This window comes from Trachemys scripta, chromosome 10 (assembly GCF_013100865.1).
Source record: "Trachemys scripta elegans isolate TJP31775 chromosome 10, CAS_Tse_1.0, whole genome shotgun sequence".
Lineage (NCBI taxonomy): Eukaryota > Metazoa > Chordata > Testudines > Emydidae > Trachemys > Trachemys scripta.
This window is the reverse complement of record NC_048307.1, coordinates 78046749-78066449: the sequence shown is the minus strand read 5'-3', so window position 1 is coordinate 78066449 and position 19701 is coordinate 78046749.

Here is a 19701-nt window from a genome sequence, read left to right as displayed (position 1 = left end):
TCTCCCACTGTTTCCTGGAATGTGGTACCCAGATTCCAGCATGGAATAAGAGTGTAAGGATTACTCCTCCTGTCTTGCTTACAACACTCCTGATGATACATCCCAGAATGATGTTTGCTTTTTTTGCAATAGCGTTACACTGTTGACTCATATTTAACTTGTGATCCACTATCACTCTCAGATCCCTTTCCACGGTACTCCTTCCTAGGCAGTCATTTCCCATTTTGTACGTGTGCAATTGATTGTTCCTTCCTAAGTGGAGTACTTTGCATTTGTCCTTATTGAATTTCATCCTACTTACTTCAGACCATTTCTCCTGTTTGTCCAGATCATTTTCAATTTTAATCCTATCCTCCAAAGCACTTGAAAACCCTTCCAGCTTGGTATCGTCCCCAAACTTTATAAATGTACTCTCTGTGCCATTATCTAAATCATTGATGAAGATATTGAACAGAACCAAACCCAGAACTGATCCCTGCATGATCCTCCTTGATATGCCCTTACAGCTTGACTGTGAACCAATCAATAACTACTCTCCGGGAACGGTTTTCCAACCAGTTATGCACCCACCTTATAGTAGCTCCATCTAGGTTGTATTTCCCTAGTTTGTTTATGAGAAGGTCACACAAGACAGTATTACTGAACTCAAGATATACCACAGCTACCATTTACCCCTATCCACAAGGCTTGTTACTGGGTCAAAGAAGGCTATTAGGTTGATTTGATATGATTTGTTCTTGACAAATCCATGTTGACTGTTGTTAATCACCTTATTATCTTCTAGGTATCTGCTAAATTATTTGCTCCATTATTTTTCCAGGTACTGAAGTTAAGCTGACTGGTTTGTAATTCCTTGGGTTGTCCTTATTCCTCTTTTTATAGATTGGCACTATATTTGCCCTTTTCCTGTGCTCTGGAGTCTCCCCCATCTTCCATGACTTTCTGAAGATAATCGCTAATGGCTCAGATATTGTCTCAGTCAGCTCCTTGAGTATTCTGGGATGTATTTCATCAGGCCCTGGTGGCTTTAAGACATCTAAGTAATTTTTAACTTGTTCTTTCCCTATTTTAGCCTCTGATTCTACCTCATTTTCACGTGCATTCATTAAGTTAGATGTCCCATCGCTACTAACCCTTTTGGTGAAAACTGAAACAAAAATGTCATTTAGCACTTCTTCCATTTCCACATTTTCTGCACCTCTTCAAGCATTGGCAGTGACACTCACACTGTGTTGTCAAAACAGTAAGGTTTATTAGTCACCTGGAAGTCCATAAGTTAGCATAGAGGAATGAAGGTTAAAACATAGTCCACTCTAGTTAGCTCAGAGCCCAGACAAGCTGTAGTGAACCCCATTGTTCAAAGCTCTGTCTCTTGCCGTCTATCTGACCTCCTTGGCCAGAATCCCAGGTGTGTCCTGACTGCCTCCCTCAACCCACACTTAACCCCCACCTCACATCTCTCCAGTCCTTTGTTCCCAAGCTGGGGAGATGCAGTTCAGTTTCCCGCAGACAGGTGGGGCAATCTGTGGTCATTGTTTTCTAGGTGTCAATGACTAGGCAACTGGATCCATCATTGTATTCTCAAGAGCTGCATTGATATGGGACCTGAGATCCATACAGCGAGGTGTCATTCACACCTGTGTCTTAGCCTGCCCTATTAGCAAACAGTCCCTTTCCACTCACTAGGTAACAATGCAGCATATAGGGGAAACTGAGGCATAAACACAACTTATAAAAATATTTGCACTTCATCACATCTGGTACCCAAGTGAAACTGCAGGTGAGACCATACTAATCCCCCAAACAGAAAGCCCTGTTTTGTAAACAGTAGTCCTAGTTAGGTTCTATTTGGAAACAATGCTTTTATGAGGGATAAGGTACACTATTTGTAGAGAAGGTTTATACTAGAAAGATACATGTAAGCACATAGGCTTCAGAACAAGTCCTCACATGGAAATAAATCACGGTCATTGTTCTGGGAACTTTCTCACTTGCGTGGGTTTTTCATATAAAAGACCCACTTCTCCTTAGATCAGGTCATAACTCTGAACATGACACACTTTCTCCTTGTCCAAAGTGTCACACTATGGGAACTTGAACAGTCACATGGGTCAGGATATCAGTTTTATCTCATCTGCAGGACATTATCCTCAAGCAGCCCTGCAGTCATCGTCCCCCATCTTCCCTCCCCTCCCCTCCCCCCCGCCAGCACCATGCTGCGTCATTGACTCAATACTGACAGACCTTCTGCATGACCAGTCCTGCTTTCTGCAGCACCCTGGGATTTTGTCTAGAGGCCTCCTATCCCAGGACTGACGTGGCATGGCCTCACTTGGCACGTGAGCTAAGGCCTATCACAGCCAGCAGTAGGATGGCTGGCTGCAGAGGACTAGTGAAGAGAAGAAAACTAGTGACTGGGTGGGGCTTTGGTGTTGGAATGTTCCGTGCATTATTCCCCTGCCTCTCTTGAAGGCCACGTGTCATACACATTTAAACTAAGTAATACTATCGGGGAGGAGGAACATTTACCTGGGTGTCCTTCAGCCTTCTTTCCTTTACAATTGATTTGTTTTTCCTCATCATTTGTAAGTCTAAAGCCTCTTCATTGGCCTCTCTCCAAAAAAGCAGCCTTCCATTGAGTAATAGTACCTGCATTAACCCCTGGGTTGCTGGGCTGGCATGGGATAGATGCATCGCATGACAACCTCCTACATTTTAATCTCTGTGTCTCTTTGGGCACATCACTTACCCTCTCCATTTCCCTGACCGGTAAAATGGGGATAGTTACAGGGCTCGCCATCTGCTTATCCTCCAATGTAGCCTTATTGGCATCCTGGTCCGAGAAAATTTCTTGGTAGATCAGTCCACATACATCTGGGGGTTTAGATTTCATTTTACCGTCTTTGCTGTTGGAGACGAAGTAGGAGTCTCTCTCTGTTCTGTTCTCGTGTAGCTCCGTTTCTTTCATTATTCTGACATTCTGTGTGTTCTCTTCCAGACTTTTTACATCTGCAATCTTGGAATTTTTCCGGTGTCTGTTCTCCCTAGACATGTTCAGATACTTCTATGAAATCAGGCTGGTTTTGGAGTGATCTAGGTTCATTTTTGTATGACAATTCCCTCTCCACATGGTGCAAGTTGGAGGTTTATTTACTCAGGATAGTCTCCCTGCAATGGTAGGTTTCTCCTGCTGAGGGTTTTCTTGGTCATTTCAGTGAGTTAGCCATAGAAATTCCTCGACTTGTTTCTTCTTTGATTTACTGAAAACTATTTGGCATACGCAATGTCAAGCTTAAGGTTGTATGCCTTTTTTCATTGGTGAGAGCATCCAGGAGGTTCCTTACTAGCCTCTCTTACGAAGGTTCTGTCATACCTGAAGATGGGGGCACAAAGAATCTAGTTAAATTTTACTGCGATAATTTCTTGTGCATTTCTTCATGACTATGTACAAGTTAAGGGTTTAACAATATTCACATGATTCATAGACAAGTCCTTCTGCTGGATAAACAATATTCAGTCTCATTTCGGCTACTGATACTCCTCTCCTTTACTCAGAACTTAACTCCCCTTCCCAAGGGTTAGAGTCATCCTTCCCCCTCAACTTTCATTCGCCCCCTATCTTGGCCTTGAACTTCCACTTTCCTCCTACACTTCCCTTGCCTGTAAATCTTACAGCCACCTCTAGAAAGTTACCAGGAATAAGTCCTTATATCTTGACCCTGCCACTTGACTCAGTTTCTGCTGAGAACTTTATTCATGCTTCAATCACATTATACCTAGACTATTGCAATTTCCCTCTTTTCAGAGATCTCAAGAGTTGTTTGGAGAAATACCAAGGGTCTGGAATGTTTTGACCAGAATAATCTCTTGTTCCAGGAAACAGATGATGTCACCCTATGATCAATCTACTGCACTGGATTCCCATCATCCTTAATTTCAAAAGTGTCTGTAGATTTTACTCTTCTGACTATCCATTTCTGATCCAACAGGGCGCAGACCCAAGATGTTCCGATAGTTTATATAAGCTGCGATTTTCAAGTACTTAGCTGAAACTTTTGAGATTTGCCCATCACAAAATACTGTTCGAGAGAGAGAGAGAGAGAGAGAGAGAGAGAGAGTGCGTGGGAGCGGGAGGCTGGGGAGGAAGAAAAAACCCTCTTTTCTTCCCATCTGGCCTCAGTACTAACGTATCTACAGAACTGTCTATTCTGGAACACCGAACTATTCTAGCTGCAAACGCAGTTGCAAACTTGCTGAGCGTAGTTTAATGTGGCCAAATACAGAACTGTTAGGCAGAACCATTGCTACAGCAATGTTGCAGGGTGCATACACTCAACATGGTTCAGAGAGTTAGAATTCCCTAGAGGCTTTGCGGTCCGGGTCTCTCGCTTGCTACCCTGAGCTGCCAAGAGCAATGTGATGAAAACATTATCCAGCACTGACACATCTGCAGCCCTGTCAAGACTCACTTATTTAGAGGGGGCTGCTGGTGATGAAGGGTTCTGCAAAGCTCACCCTTTCTGGCTGAAACTCTGTAATGAGCTTGCCCACGGGCATATGACCAAGTCAATGGCAGAGTTGAGAAAAGAACTCTGATCTGCCTCCCAGTTTCACATGCAAGGTGCTACGCCTCAGCTTCCCTGTCTCTATAGATTTATCAGTTAGTTCTCTCTCTCTCTCTCTCTCTCTCTCTCTCTCTCTCACACACACACACACACACACACACACACACAGACACACACACACACACTAGGGTGACCAGATGTCTCAATTTTATGGGGACAGTCCCAATTTTTGGATCTTTTTCTTATATAGGCTCCTTTTTCTTATATATACCCCTCACTCCTTGTCCCGATTTTTCACATTTGCTGTCTGGTCACCCTAACACACACACACATACACACAAGTCCCCAGCAAGCGGATGTATTCATATTAAACTCAGATCCATTACTCAACTTGATCTTATTCAAAAGGAAGCAGACTGTTTTTGGACTGTGAATACTTTCCCTTCCCATAAGCAGCATCAGCCGCATCTGCATACTTGCAAAACCAGAAGACATGAGGGCAGGGGGAAGAAGGAAGAGGGAAGAACCCTCCAGAGATCACATTTTTGTGTGCAGAAAATAAAAAGGAGTGTATCTCTTGGTTTAGGACAATAGAAACAAGAAATATATAGAAGCAATAGATGATGATCCTGAGCTCTGGTTTTAGTGGGATCACAGATTAAATTAGAATAAAGCAGGACTTCTGTATAGGGGGATGTAAAAGGGGAAGTGTTAACAAGTAACCAAAAAGGATTATTAGGGCTGCAAAACCTAAACCCAGTTCAATCTGAAACTGCTGATGTTTTCCACACAGAGACTACAAGGAGCAGGGTGAAAGTCTTGCAGAAAGCCTTCAGGGAAGAATCAGAACAGGACAGTTCATTCAAACACATGTTCTGGGAACACAGAGTGATCAAGTGTACAGAGTTACATCAGTTCCTAATGCAGCATCTGACAGATAACCACATCTCAAACCTACTGATTCATGTGGGAATGTGATTACAAGGGTGTTTGTTTCGGTAAATGTCCTGTTTAAGATTAGCGCACAACAACTATCAGCACATAGCAAACTATTTTACACCACACCTAGGGCTCACATTAGGACAATTTATCCAGCAGCTGTTTCAAGATCTTGTTTAAATATTTACTTTTGGGTGTACTGCTTCCTCCCACTTTTTATTCACCCTTTTGGAACCGATTCCTTATTTATACTCCTGCCATCCACGGCTTATATCTGGAAACCTCCCTTGCTACTTCCAAGCCAGCTGCTGTGACAGAGAGCAAAACACAATGATTCCCTTTCTGGATCAGCTTCTACAGTCCATCCCTGGAGGTCTTTGCTCTATCTACTGCTCTCTTCCATACCTCTTTTCAACATCTGGGCAGCCCTCCTGAGGCTCTGGAAATAAGCACACACCATACAGCCTGCCCCTAAAAAACGACATCTTGCAATAAACACAAAAGCATATGCTTGACTACAATTTGTAAGCTCATGCAGAGCTATTTGCATCTGCTGGACTCCTCGCAGGGAGGGAGCTACACAGAACACAGGTTTCCCATGCATTTTTCCCCGCTAGGGAAAGACACGCCTGCTCATCTGGGTCTATGTGAAAATGCCAAGATTAGGAGATCTTTTGTGGCAGGCTGCTCTGCATTATGGGATATGCGAATCAGTATTCCAGCCATTTAAAACCAATCAGAGTAGGGCGAATAAATGTTTCTCTCTCCTCCTCCGAAACGCAGCAACACTTTGTGATGTCTAGCAATAAGGCATCAGCCCTGATGGGACTTTTCAGTGGAGGCTATCCAGGCCTCCTACGCCAAAGGAATGAGAGGGATTATCTAGGGCTCTCTTAGGGACGTGACAGACGCTGCAGGAGAAGTGAAAGAGAAAAATCGCACTCACTCATGTTCGTGATCTCTTGGGTCCAACCCACACTACAAAGCCAACTGACTCACATTATAACAGTCCCCCAGTGTAGATGTAACACTCTGAGTAGTAAGTGTTACTTGTCCCTCTCTGTGACCGGATTCACAGATGAGAGCTTGTTCCAACCTCCCACTACAGAGCCTGGCTCTTCAGCTCAAGCTGTAGAGACTCGTGCGTTCAGCTCTGGATCAAGATGGTGGCTCACACAAACAACAGCTTAACAAGCAACAGAGGGTCCTGTGGCACCTTTAAGACTAACAGAAGTATTGGGAGCATAAGCTTTCGTGGGTAAGAACCTCACTTCTTCAGATGCAAGTAATGGAAATCTCCAGAGGCAGGTATAAATCAGTATGGAGATAACGAGGTTAGTTCAATCAGGGATGGTGAGGTGCTCTGCTAGCAGTTGAGGTGTGAACACCAAGGGAGGAGAAACTGCTTCTGTAGTTGGATAGCCATTCACAGTCTCTGTTTAATCCTGATCTGATGGTGTCAAATTTGCAAATGAACTGGAGCTCAGCAGTTTCTCTTTGGAGTCTGGTCCCGAAGTTTTTTTTGCTGTAAGATGGCTACCTTAACATCTGCTATTGTGTGGCCAGGGAGGTTGAACTGTTCTCCTACAGGTTTTTGTATATTGCCATTCCTGATATCTGACTTGTGTCCATATATAACATTGCCATCATATGCCAGCAATGCCCCTCTGCTATGTACATTGGCCAAACTGGACAGTCACTACGCAAGAGGATAAATGGACACAAGTCAGATATCAGGAATGGCAATATACAAAAACCTGTAGGAGAACACTTCAACCTCCCTGGTCACACAATAGCAGATGTTAAGGTAGCCATCTTACAGCAAAAAAACTTAAGGAACAGACTCCAAAGAGAAACTGTTGAGCTCCAGTTCATTTGCAAATTTGACACCATCAGATCAGGATTAAACAAAGACTGTGAATGGCTATCCAACTACAGAAACAGTTTCTCCTCCCTTGGTGTTCACACCTCAACTGCTAGCAGAGCACCTCACCCTCCCTGATTGAACTAACCTCGTTATCTCCATACTGATTTATACTTGCCTCTGGAGATTTCCATTACTTGCATCTGAAGAAGTGAGGTTCTTACCCACGAAAGCTTATGCTCCCAATACTTCTGTTAGTCTCAAAGGTGCCACAGGACCCTCTGTTGCTTTTTACAGATTCAGACTAACATGGCTACCCCTCTGATACTTAACAGCTTAACAGTGTTTGATAACTCAGCTACAGCCTTGGACTTTTTAATGCAACTGGATATCTTGGATTTAGCTGTATTTGTAACACCGATGGTACTTTTCTTTCTTTACAGCAGTGTTTCCCAAACTTGGGACGCCGCTTGTGTAGGGAAAGCCCCTGGTGGGCCAGGCCGGTTTGTTTACCTGCCACGTCCACTGGTCCAGCCTATCACGGCTCCCACTGGCTGCGGATCGCTGCTCCAGGCCAATGGAAACGGTGCGGACCGAGGGACGTACTGGCCACCGCTTCCAGCAGCTCCCATTGGCCTGGAACAGCGAACCACGGCCAGTGGGAGCCACGATCGGCCGGACCTGTGGACGCGTCAGGTAAACATACCGTCCCAGCCTGCCGGGGCTTTCCCTACACAAGCAGCGTCTCAAGTTTGGGAAACACTGCTTTACAGGGATCAAACAACATAGTTTGAGCTGCTGACAATTTATCTCTATTGTCCCAGAGACACCTGAAGTCAAAGTCTTTGGATCAGCAGTATGGTACATGGGAGTGTTGTCACAATGGAAGCATTGAAAGCACCGTGGAGGTGATCAGATTCCAGAATATGGCACACAACATGGAGGTTGTTATCACTGGGAAGGTTTTTAGTGTAACTGGCAAGTTTCATTTGCTTATTCATTAGCCCTTTAACTAAGCACACCTCTTGGTCTTTTTAAGTGCACCCAATGTGACCGTGATGACTGTCTGCAGTTCTGCCCTGCAGGATTATGGGTATATTGTAAGCAGGAAGCAGTCTATTAGAATGCATAACAATTTTAAACTGCTTGATACCCCCAATGAACAAGCGTGCTTTGATGTACTCTCCATTAGCACTTACGTCAACACAATTGATTAAATGAAAAGGATTATAACTAATAGAGTGTTTTATTATAAAGGATTATTAAAGGCAATAACTAGACAAATGCATTTTACCCTCTTTACACAAACTAGCAGACTACAAGTCTAGTTTAAACGTCATAGTAAAAAACGTGCAGTTTGTAAGCGTGTTCATTTCTTGCCCTTTCTGACCTCTTATGTCAGGCATTATGCATCTTTTCTGCTTAGTCTACAAAATGCAGGGTCAATCTCTGTGGAGAAGCCATGTGAAAGGAAAATTTGTGACAGGGCCAACTGACACTTTGCCCCATCCTCTGCACTGATGAAACCGTGCTAGCCGTTTAGAGAGTTGTCCCCAGCCAAAGTCTAGCATGGTTTTCCAGGCTTAAGGGGATAGGATTTCTCTTTTAATCTAAGAGTGTCAAAAATACTGATAAAAACTAGAGTGGGCCAAAAAAGTTGTTTTTCCCACAAGGGTAGACATTTAGCAAATGTTTGTTTTTCAAAATGTTCTGGTTTGTGATGAAACAGGAAAATGAAAAATGTAGTCTTTCCCCCCAGCAATGTGTCATTGTCTTTCCCCCGATCTTTCTTTCCCTCTACTGACATCGGCTTTTTCCAATGGCAGTGGGAGGGGAGAGAAGGGGATGGGAAAACTGAAAAACCCAGAGTGTTCAAAGATAATTTAAAATTAATTCATTTTCAAAACCTACAGAAAGAAAAATTCAAAGTAGTTTTCCATGAAATGTTTTTCAATGGAGCTGGTCAAGAAATGGACACAGGAGGTTAGCAGCCAACCTGTCCTGATGGTGGTAGCTTTTTTGATGTCAGAATTCTAGAGGACTGCTACAGAAGTCTATATCCACAAGAACTGACAGAATAAAGTAGATAGTGTCATATTTGGCATGTTGGTTCTTCAGTCAAGCAGGTCCAAGACACAACATTTGAATCTGAGATAAAAAAAAACTATGAATAATCAGGCCCATCAAACAACATCATTTCACAGGTCAGGACGGATAGTAATTTTCACTTGACCATTTTACAGTATCAGTAGTAGAAGCATGGAGTTTCATAAAGGCAAGGTTAGTCTAGTGGTTAATACACAGGGTTGAGATCAAGAGTTCTGGGCTCAATTCCAGATTTTGCCCTGCATTTTCTGTGGGATCTTAGGTACAAATCATTTAACAACTGCATGCCTTGGCCCTCCACCTGAAACAACAACTGGGATTAAGCCCTTCTTTCATCCCTTCTGTCTTGTCTCTTTAGACTGTAAGGTCCTTGGGGCAAGGATGGTCTCTTACTCCACATTTGTGCAGCAGCAAAATGGGGCCCTGCTCTCAGTTGCTATCATAATACATAATAGAATTACTAGGCACTTTAGTCTGGCTATTAAGTGAACTATCTGGGCTCAGCACGTATGTTCTTGGAAACAATCAGATGTTTGGAAACAACCATTTTGAAGACTAGGAACACCACATGTTTTGGCCAGAATATCAAGCTGTGGACATTAAAAAACTTGAGTACAGAGATTGGTCAACTTTAACAAAAGAATTTCTGTGCTTATCTTAATTATACCAATCATAAAGTTAACATCTTTTAATCACTGAGAAATAAAAAAAAACCTCTCCCATTTTGGTTTTAGAAGCAGAAAATAAGTCAATTTTTTTTTAAAAAAAGAAGAAAATCTTACTCTCAGCATCACCTTTTATTTCTACTATTAGCCTGCTCACCCCACCCTTATGTTCAGTCATGAGAATAGCAGCTAATAAAATATAGGAAATATATAAATGGTAGGATGTAGTACAGACGTATCATTCATGTAATTATTTTAGGATTTTACAATTATTTAAAAAAAATCTAGTTACCTCTGTAGATGCACACAAAGCAGGAAAACTTAATTTACTAGATTGACTTACATATTAGGCAGCCCTTTCAGGGATTTTCAGAACTTCATTCAGAGAATTAACTTGCTGTTGAAAATTGGGTCTCAGACCTCTATAACTCATGTCTGAAATCAAGTAGACATCTTTTATTGCCACATTAGGTTGTTCTACAAAAACTTCTCTTTCACGACAACAAGGCAATCAATCAAAAAGATGAACATAAAGAGCCGGCACCACATCCGTCACAATTTGGACCGCCTGACTATAGAAATGTTGGTCTTGGCTACGGTTCAGTAGAATGTCTCACCAAGAATGAAGTTCAGATAACTTGTGCAATGCATGAAATTTACATTTGACAACACAGAATGCACAGTCAGGCATTCTGCATCATCCTAGCACTCAAACATTTACTTTGAGAAGAGAAGCACAAAAGCTAGAGTTGTTGCTTCTTTTTGCAGAGAGGAAGAAATTCAGTCAGGTGAGATGTCATTTGTTTTTATAAAAAGTGGCCTCTTGCCCAACCCAAACCACAGTGTGACAACTGTTGTCTTTAGAAATGGCTCATTCTTTCAAAGTGAGATGGGGTTTCAGTCTTCTCTTTACCACACCTCAGCATGAGTTATGTAATAACGAAATAATTAAGGCTGGATTTGTTGAAACACCACACCACTGTAACATCCAACCCTGTTTGTAGGTATGGATCAAGAGAGCTGGAAATATCTTTTCTCTGGGTTGGTCTTCACAGGAAGATACCTTTTTTGAGGTGGGGGTGTGGGAAGATATTTAGGGCCTAATTATTAGTGGGGTCCCAGCTAGCCTGTGACTGGTGCACATACAAACATACAACATAAGAATGGCCATACTGGGTCAGACCAAAAGTCCATCTAGCCCAGTATCCGGTCTTCCAACAGTGACCAATGCCAGATGCCCCAGAGGGAATGAACAGAACAGGTAATCAAGTTGCCCGTTCCCAACAATATACAGCCTTTTCCAGTGCTATCACTTGCACAAGCAAGTGACCAGTCTTGCATGTGCAAGTTCAGATGCCAGCTCAGGTTTAATTATCCAAAAAGCCATGCTCACAAATGGAGGCGGGGGCTACATTTTTGTAACTATCTGAGTTACTAAGAAGAAAACATCCCTGTATTTGTGAGGTTATAAAAAAACCTTCTCAGTTCTTAAGGAGCCAGCTTCTCCTCTTTGTGTTCACTCTTGGAATACACAATAAGAAAAAGTAATTGAGGTTTTGGTTGACAACCAAAAAGAAGACACTGGGGCAAGTATTATCATATTATGATAAGTCGTCACACTGCCTAGCACAATTGAGCCCAATCTGGTTGTGGCCCGAAGGTGCCATCAAACATAAATGTGAATAAAAACAGCTATTATACCTGTCAGAATAAATCACACACACACTTATCTGCTCAATTCTACATATATACTGCTGTCCTGCATGGCAGACGTAGCTACGAAAGTGGGTTGTCTTTGTTTTCTGTCAAGCACGTTTTAAAGTTCTAAAGGAGTTTGCCTGTGAGCAGACACAGCAGCCATTTTGTTCTTAGGACTGCTAAAGCAGTGGTGGGCAACCTGCGGGCCACATGCGGCCCGTCAGGGTAATCTGCTGGCAGGCTGCGAGACAGGGTTTACATTGACTGTCCACAGGCATGGCTGCCCGCAGCTCCCAGTGGCGTGATTCACTGTTCCCAGTCAATGAGAGCTGCAGGAAGCGACGGCCAGAAAGTCCGCAGGCACGGCCAGTCAATGTAAACACTGTCTCGCGGCCTACCAGCTGATTGCGTCTGGGGGCCCATCAGGGTAAAGTAAAAATGATGCCAGCATGATATTTATTTTTAAACTCATCTAATAGTAAATTTCCCTTACACAATACAGCACCTTGATATTAAGGATCTCCAAGAATTTGATTAATGTAGCTAACCCTCGCAGCACATCTGAGGTATTCTCATACCCATATTATAGATGGAGAAAATAAGCCCAGAATGACTTTCTCTCAAGGTCAGATGGCAAGTTGGCAGATAGCAACAGAACCAGGAATCCTTATTCCCAGTTCTCCATTCTTGTCAATAGACCACTCTGTTGCTACAGAGGATTATGTAAAATCTTTTCAAGGTTCAAAAGATCAAACTAAAAAATTAATTTTAATCTATTTCCTTTGTTATGGGAGTATAGCCCAAGAAACTCTCATAAGGAAAATGAAAAACAAACAAACAAAAAACGATCAGAAAATTGAGGTAGGGACACTTTCCAAACAAGGAAGCATATTATGCCTCATCTTGTAATCCTTGTTATCTCAATATTGTGTTAAAGCCTACACGCCAAAACAATGACAAATACCAGCAAAATATTGCACATCTCATATTAGCACCAAATCTCAGGGGATGAGGAGCCAGGGAGAGAAACTATATTTGCCAGTCATGTCTTCCATGGGTTTAGAGATCTTCTTTATTAGTCACACCATAACCTTTTGGAAGAACATTATAGAGAGAGAGAGAGAGAGAGAGAGAGAGTTAAGTGATTCGACATTAGTAATAATTCCTGGTAGTTTAATCAGAAGGGTCAAGTTCTGTTGTCTGCCTTAGTATGAATGACAAAGATATTTCATCCTAATATCTTCGTACTGACATATGTGACAAGCATAATGAAATGTGTAATACAATTAGTGTGTTGGGCTATTTGTCCAGAAGAGGGGTACGAGGAGGAGTGTATCTACAGGAGTTGTAACTTCTGGATATTGTGAGCAGCAAGTCATGTGGCATGATAGATGATCTAGAAAGACAGTTAAGGATCTTTTCCTTGAAGCCACTAACTAATTAAGTCTTTACTAAAGGACAAGGCTAGTTATTGCCATAACCATACATAAGAGCACTGGTAAGTGTACAAAATCATGAAAGCAAACAGCTACCTAACAGATGCCTCTCTTCTAATTGTTTTTACATGTATGACTGTAAAACAGATTTTTTTAAGAGAAGGTAATAAACGTATCTGAAGAGAAATAAACTTTTTCAAGAGGCACAGAGGAAGATGTAAATGACATAGAGGTAATGGTATTACCCAATAGGGCTACAAATGTAAAGGTGGAGTAAGTCCCAAGAGCTTTTTGATGTTCTCTTGACAAGGAAAGGTTCTGGGGGTTACATACCAGGTCCTGGGCATCATGGGAAACAGGAATATTCAAAAGCAGAAAGTCATAATAATATTGGAAAGTTGAGAAAAAAATATTTAATCACCAAGAACAATCCGATTTGAATATCTCCAGTTTTTCCTTCAGTGACTGCCTAAAACAAACATTTAAATGTGAGGGTGTCAAGCCACATGAATCATCTTTAAAGCATTCAGTTTAATTAGACAAGGATAAAGAAGTTTAAACAATGTCACCGGAGCCTCATTCTTTGTATTAACCTCTGTCATAAAGCAGAGCAGTGCAATCAGTAAAAGTGAAAAAGTGATGGTTTAGTTAAGCTTATTTGTTACAGTCACTGCTCTTGCACAAAGTGATTTTTATGGCCATAAACTTCCAGAAGAGTAGAAGTCAAGGTCATGATACCAATGCATCATTCCGGTGGAAGAACAGTACTGAACCTGTCTCCTGTGTTATAGGGGAAGAGAGTGCAGTGGTTTCTAGCTGCTTTGTGAGCAAATGCTACATTAAAATCTATACTGCAGTATACTTCTAGACAGACAAACTAATCAAGGGAATAGTCCTGCATTATTTTCTGTTGCCTGCTTTTACATTTGTGTACAATATGATACATTAAACTGAGATGGATAATGAACTATTTCTATCATAGTCAATGTCTGCACTTCACTCACACGACACTTGTAAGGATCTCTTTTGTCATATCCTTGAAGTTTGATAATTATAAACAAAACTCAAAGAGGCCCAGATCGTCAATGGGAGTAAGATGCTTAAATACCTTTGGAGACCTGGCCATAGAGCATACATATATACACAGGCTTACCTTTCAGCAGAGTACAAAAGGACTTATTGCTTGTACATAGTGGTAAATATATTGCTGAATTAAAAATGGGGGGGGGGGAAACTAATCTCAGACTACTTTACAGCAAGTATTCACAGCAAATACCGCAAGTTCCAGTTGACCAAAAAAAAAATAATAATTGAGAACTTGGAAGTATACATCATGTAGATAGGGCTTTACAAAAAAGATATTTACACAGAAACTATCCCTTTTGTATCAGGGGAAACAGCACAAGGAGATCTTCAGGAGAAGGAGCTCTCCCTACCTGCCAATGATGAACAAGTCCGGTTCTGACCCCAGCTGCATGCAGGTGAAAAGCCTTCATAGCACGTCTTAGTACAAAGAAGAGTTATACAATCCAGTTGTGGCTCTTAACAGCGACAGCCGATTCCCCACTGTAGGAGCACAATAATTCTGCATAACAAATATAGGTGAAAGCCATACAATCCAACAAGAACAAAATATACTATAATCACTTCTGGTTTCCAAGTAGGGTGACCAGACAGCAAATGTGAAAAATTGGGACAGGGGGCTGGGCATAATAGGAACCTATATAAGAAAAAGACACAAAAATCGGGACTGTTCCAATAAAATTGGGACATCTGGTCACCCTATTTCCAAGCATGAAGGTGGTAGGGAAAGTTGAAAGCAAAAACCAAACCATATGCAGCAGGTGAATATGGAATGCTGTAAAATATACTTGCTAGATGATATAAATAGAAATTATTAAACTACTGCTAACAAATGTAGTGATTTAGAATAAAGTTGCAGTACTACCACATGTCAGCAGAGCTGTTGATAAGCTAAGGATTCCAAGTCAGGTTTTTAAAAACAAAAACAAAACAAAAAACAAGACACTGAATCAGACCGATTAAGAGCAGACAAGCCTATAGAACAGGGTAGAATGGTTTTAGAGTTTAAGCCATATAAAAGATATGGTTAAAACTGGCAAATTCAGCTGTATATTAAAAGTGAGAATTATTGCAGTGTAGCTTAAAAAAAACCCAAAACAAAAGCTAAAGTTGAATAGAGCACCAAATAAAGAGTGCACAACTGGACATCAGGCAGGCAGGGACAATGGCCATTAAAGGTAAAGGGTCTGATCCCAATTGCATTGAAAGCCAATATTTAAAATATCATTGACTTCAACAAAGAAGGATCCGACTCAGTGAGACTAAGGCTATGTCTACACTAGCACTTTTGTTGGTAAAAGTTTTGTTAGTCAGGGGTGTGAAAAAAACACCCTGAGCGACAAAAGTTTCACCGACAAAAGCACGTGTGGACACCGCTATGTCAGCGGGAGACGCTCTCCCGCCGACATAACTACCGCCATTCATTAGGACTGGTTTAATTATGTTGACAGGAGAGCTCCCTCCCATTGGCATAGAGCAGCTACACAGGAGATATCACAGCTGTGCCGCTGTAAGGTCTGTAATGTAGACATTGAAATTCATCAAAGTCATTGAAATCTTTCCTTTGCTTAATGTGGTTGATTCCAGCAAGTCCATGCAAAACAGCTTTAGAAAAAAAAAAATCAAAAGTATTGTCCCCAACATAGTAAAAAGGAAGAAAAGAAGCCAGCCAAGCCTGAGAGAAATATCTGAATCCATTTGCCAGATAGAACAGAAAGCTTCTGCGTCTTGATTTTTCACAGAAAGTCACTTGTGGAATAGTCTTCATAAAGTATTTGCTAAGCGATTAATATTGTCCAGGCACTGTTAAAAGCATTGCAGTAGATTTCACTGACATAAAAAAAAAAACAAATTAGAAGTAGCATCAGGAAATAAAATGTTCTACTTGAACCAATAAATATGGTAGTAGTGTAGTCCTGTCCACAAATGTTGCTGTATTTTGCTTGACTTTTGGCCAGTTTGACCAATTAGAGTGACAGCTGGTTGTGCGGATGTACATGTTTGTTAAAAGTGTTCAAATCTCAGCTATCTGTAGTTCCATTGAGTTGAAACATGGCATTAATTCAGCAAAGATGCACACAGGAAGTTTGGTTTTTAACAAGGAAGTAGAGCTAGTCTTTAAACAAAACAAAGATAGAAATAGTCAGTGTATCTAAAAGCACTAACGCCTAAAAAAAAATAGAACCATATTATATCCGGAATTGCAACTTCTCTGCTTTATATACAATGGATATGCAAATAGCTTGCCACCCTCTCTCTCACACCCCAAACCCGGCTCAAAGCCAGAAAAATCACAGAAGTGAAAATAGCACACACCTCTCTTCCCCTTCACCCACAGACACACACCTTACTGTTACCACAACTACCATACGTCACAGACCCACACACCACAACAATAACCACAACCCTCACTCTTCCTTCCCTCCCACACACCTCTTTACCAAACTACAGTCGCTGAACTGTATAGGAGGAGAAGGGGAAAGTTGGGTAATGGTGCTAAGGGGAGGCTCGCTTCACTGGGGCAGGAGGGAGGGAGGGGCAGAGATAAGCTTGCAGTACATGGTCTATAGCAGGGCTGGGCAAACTACGGCCCGCGGGACCGTGCTGCCCGGCCCCTGAGCTCCTGGCCTGGGAGGCTCGCCCCGGCCCCTCCCCCGCTGTCTCCCCTCCCCCGCAGCCTCAGCTCGCTTGCTCCGCCGCCGGCGCAATGCTCTGGGCAGCAGGGCTGTGAGCTCCTGGGGCAGCACAGCTGCAGAGCCCGGCCTGACCCGGTCTCTGTGCTGCGTGGTGGTGGCAGCGGCAGCGTGGCCCGGCTCCAGCACCGCCAGCCACTGGTGCTCCAGGCAGCGTGATAAGGGGGCAGGGAGCGGGGGGGGTGGGATAGAGGGCTGGGGAGTTCGGGGTGGTGGTCGGGGGCGGGGGTGTGGATGGTGGTGGGGGAAACAGGGGGTTGAATGGGGGAAGGGGTCCCGGGGGGGCAGTCAGGAAGGAGCGGGGATTGGATGGGGTGGCAGGGGGCAGTCAGGGGACAGGGAGAAGGGGTGGTTGGATGGGACAGGGGTCCCGGGGGGGCCGTCAGGAATGAGAGGAGGGGTTGGATGGGGTGGCGGGGGTCCAGAGGCAGTCAGGGGACAGGGGCCCCAGAGGGGCCGTCAGGAAACGGGGGGAAGGGGGTTTGGATGGGGCAGGAGTCCCGGGGGGGCAGATAGGAGGTGGGGGCCAGGCCACTACCCTCTCCCCTAACTGGCCCACCATACAATTTACAAAATCCGATGCGGCCCTCAGGCCAAAAAGTTTGCCCACCCCGGTCTATAGTATAGGGTCGTTGCGATCACGGTAAGGTGTGTGTCTGGGGGCGAAGAGGGGGAGGGTATGCACCACACTTGCCATCATCCTCAAACAATCATCACACTCTAATTTACTCACATTTTTATGAATTCAGACACCTTGCCCATTCGTCCTCCTTCCACCACTCCACACATTCAGTCCGTACATGTCAATCCGCATTTATTCAAACCTCCTTTCACTCCATCCTATCTTTCCACCCACACAGCCATTAGGCCCATACTTCCCAGACACCCCATCGACCCCTTCATTCCACACTCACCCCTCTGAGTACACCAGCACCCATTGAATACGTACAGCCACCCATTCTGTACACCCTCCCCACCCATTCTATGTGCACCTCTGCCCGTCCCACACACACCACATCACCTCACTACACCTCATACCCATTCATGCCACGCACCTGTCCCATCAGCCCCAGGAACAGTTCAAGCTCCATGAGGGGAGGCAAAGCCCAGGGGAGGGACAGGGTTTCCTTGTGTACAGTGGAAGTCCCATGTCTCTCAATAAACATCCCTGGTGTGCGAGTCCCTGCTCCGACCCCATCTCTGCTTCTCCTACGCAAAAAACAGGCACACAGCCTTACTTCCCATGCCTCTGGCTCTCCCCCCAGTACCTGATCTCCCACCTGTAATGCCTGGCTCCTCTTTCCCTAGGCAGAGTCAACCCCAAAGCCCCTCTATATCCCCAACGAAGAGGTCAGACCAGCATCATCCTCCTATTCCCCCAAATCCCTAATACACACATCCTCCTCCATCCAAGCTCCTCACTCCCTCGGGAGGCAGGTCCCTGCTTTCCCCCTACTGGAATGGCTGGACTTTGCAATGAAGCCATATCAGGGAGTGAGGCCTCCAGAGTCCTCGATCCCATCCCTGTGACCATGAGATGAGGCTGGACACCTGACCCCCAAAATCTTCAATATGTCTGCCCCCACCCAGCTTCTATTCTTGTAGTGCCCCAGAGTATGTCTATCCCCTCAAACTCTTCCATCTGCCTCTGATCCCATCCCCGGGACCCTCAGCTGCTCTCTTACTTCTGGGAAGGCCCCAGGGCCCCCCATAGTCTACACCTCCTCATCTGTCTTCAAGGGATGCCTGGCTACCCCCCATCTCCAGTCTTCGAGGGGCCAAATCCCCTCTCCCCCAAAGAGTACCAGGATCATCACAGGGAGGAATAGAGCCTTGTCACCTGGCTGGCAGCCACAGCTAACTCCTGCCCAGTCCTGTCAGCTAGGCAAGCTCCACCCAGTAGAGCCGGGGCTCTCAAACTGGGGATCGGGACCCCTCAGGAGGTCACGAGGTTATTACATGGGGGGGGGTCCCAAGCTGTCAGCCTCCACCCCAAACCCCACTTTGCCTCCAGCATTTATAATGGTGTTAAATAGATTAAAAAGTGTTTTTAATTTATAAGGGAGGTCGCACTCAGAGACTTGCTATGTGAAAGGGGTCACCAGTAAAAACATTTGAGAACCAATGCAGTAGAGGGATTTGATGACGATAGTGAGTTTCCCCATCATCTGGGAAAGAAAACTTTGCCTGCAGGGTTGGGCCCTGGCAAGCATGGAGAAGCTGCATCCCCACACCACACAGACCCCAGAGCTTTTAAGTGAAGTGGGGCAGTGGCCCCCAAGACTGGAATTGGCAGCATATGGGCAGCCCCTGAAGACATATGAAAGACGACTGGCCCTGGGGAAGTCAGCATCAGCGGGGCCAGAGGCACATGAGCAACCCCCGAGCTAGCAGGCTCCGAGATCAAAAGGCTGAGCGCTTCACCAGCATCTGCCCTTTGTTTATGCAGACGACATGCAGGAGACCTGAACTCTGCGAGATAGGGTGAGGGAGTAGGCTGCCATCAACCTGTGTAGCAGCTCCCAAGGGCTCTCCTTCCCAGGGAGGCAGGTGACTAAAAAAAAATAGCTAGCGAGAGGGAATTTCCTGCACAGAAGGGCCTGAAAATGAGTCGTCTACAGGGAAAAGCCATATAGAGTAGGCAGGCCTGTC